At 47.8% G+C, this 2,114-nt stretch overlaps 1 pseudogene; it reads right to left on the bottom strand.

The window, feature by feature from the left end:
• Positions 1 to 274: 274 nt before the first annotated feature.
• LOC116093244 lies at positions 275 to 705 on the bottom strand (annotated as a pseudogene).
• Between the last annotated feature and the right edge of the window lie 1,409 nt (positions 706 to 2,114).

Raw genomic sequence — 2,114 nt, forward strand, 5'->3', positions numbered from 1 at the left:
AGCAACTTCCAGATGTTTTATGATAACATTTCAGAGTAATTTGAACTTATGTTTTGTTTTTAGAGACAAGGTTTCTCTGTGTAGCCCTCGCTGAAACTTGCTAGGTAGACCAGGCTGGCCTTGCGTTTACAGAGCTCCACCTGCTGGAGGGCTAGGAATAATAGAGGTGTGCACCATCACCGCCCAGCAACTCCGACTTTTTTTTTTCCCTGCTCCAGTCCATGGAAGGTGACTTTATTTAGTCCCAGGTCACGGGCCAGGTACCGCTTCAGCTTTATTTGACCTTCTTGGGGTCCAGGTTGTTTGTATGGCCACACTTCTTGCGGCAGTTGACTGAACGGGGGTGCAGGCATGCGTAGCACTTGTAGATCATCTTGTCTTGGTTGTACTTCTGGGCAAGATGATGAAGGGATGGCTCGATGATGCCACCGCGCAGGCGCAGCATCAGGCGCAAGGTGGACTCTTTCTAGATGTTGGACAGGGTGCGATCATCCTCCATCTGTTATCAGTCTCTGCAGGTCAGGTGGGATGCCTTCCTTGTCTTGGGTCTTGACCTTGACATTCTTGATGGTGTTGCTGGGCTCGACCTCAAGAGCGATGGATAGTCTTGGCCGTCAGGGTCTACGTGGAGATCTGTATGTTGGCATCTGCATGTTGGCCGCCTCATTGAAGAGAGAGAAGACAGTCATCTTGGACTTTTAACATAGCTGGGAAAAGGTCCCCTGATGTCCGCTGACAGCTTTCTCCACTCAGAGCACAGTCTTCCAGACTTCATTTTTGTTTAGCTTCCCCCACCTCCACCTTTTTTAGTGTGTCTGGGTGCTTTGCCTACATGTTTGTCTGTGTACCATGTGTGTGTCTGTTGCCCACAGAGGCCAGAAGAGGGCATTGGATTCCCTGGGACTGGAGTTACAAAGGGTTGTGAGCCACTATGTGGCTACTGGGAATCACACCCAGGTCGTCTGTAAGAGCAGCCAGTGTTACTAGCTTAGCCATAGTGGAGCGGTGGTGGCGCTCGCTCGCCTTTAATCTCGGCACTTGGGAGGCAGAGGCAGGTGGAGCTCCAAGTTCAAGGCTAGCCTGGTCTACAGAGTGAGTTCCAGGACAGCTAGAGCTACAAGAAGCCTTGTCACAGAAAAAAGAAAACACCCCCACCTCCCCAAAACCCCAGCCAAGCCATCTCTCCAGTCCCCTGTTTAGCTTTTTCCTCTACCAAGCCACACACATTTCTTTCTTTCTTTTTTTAAATTTAAAATATTTATTTATTTATTTGTTTGTTTATTTATTTATTTATTTTTCGAGACCGGGTTTCTCTGCCTCTGCCTCCCAAGTACTGGGACTAAAGGCGTGCGCCACTATTGCCTGGCTTACCACACACATTTCTAGGTTGGAGTTTTAAATGTATGTCCTAAGCCAGTCCTTTAAAAGATAAAAGTCTAAAGACTGCGACTTGCTTTACAGTGTGTTCAGAAGATTGTCTGGTTGCATTTAATTAGAGAGAGATAGGTAAGGCCAATAGAAACCACCAGTAAAGCAACAGCTTCCGAAGTGGAGGAGGCAGGGGGTGAGATCACAGCTGCTGCCGTAGCTAACGAACTCCATTTCAAGGTCCTGAGAAATGTGTGGCTGGACAGGAGCTTGCACCTGCACAGCCATACTAGGGAGTAACAGAGTATAAAATAGTGTTAAATATGCACATAGGGCACACTGCCTGTAATCTCAGCAAAGGGAGGCAGACTGGAAGATTAAGAATTTAAGGGCAGCCTTGCCTCCATAGTGAGTCTGAGGCCAGCCTGAGCTACAGGAGAACCTGCTTTAAAAAAAGAAGTGGTGGACGGTGCTGGAGAGATGTTCCAATGGTTAAGAGCTTTGACGGCTCTTCCAGAAGATCCACGTTCAGTTTCTAGGCCGTTCGGTGTGACAGTTCACAGCCGGCTGTAATTTCATTTCCAGAAGATCCAACGCTCCCTTCTGGTCTCCAAGAGCACTGCACGTAAGTGGTACACAGATACATATGCAGGCAGTACACCCATACACAAAAAACAAAAACAAAAACAAAAAAAGCCATGTATCTTTATAACATACTCGAGTTGCCCTTTCTCCTTCCCTCTCCG

The sequence above is a fragment of the Mastomys coucha genome, unplaced genomic scaffold (genome assembly GCF_008632895.1).
Source record: "Mastomys coucha isolate ucsf_1 unplaced genomic scaffold, UCSF_Mcou_1 pScaffold16, whole genome shotgun sequence".
NCBI classification, from domain to species: Eukaryota; Metazoa; Chordata; class Mammalia; order Rodentia; family Muridae; genus Mastomys; species Mastomys coucha.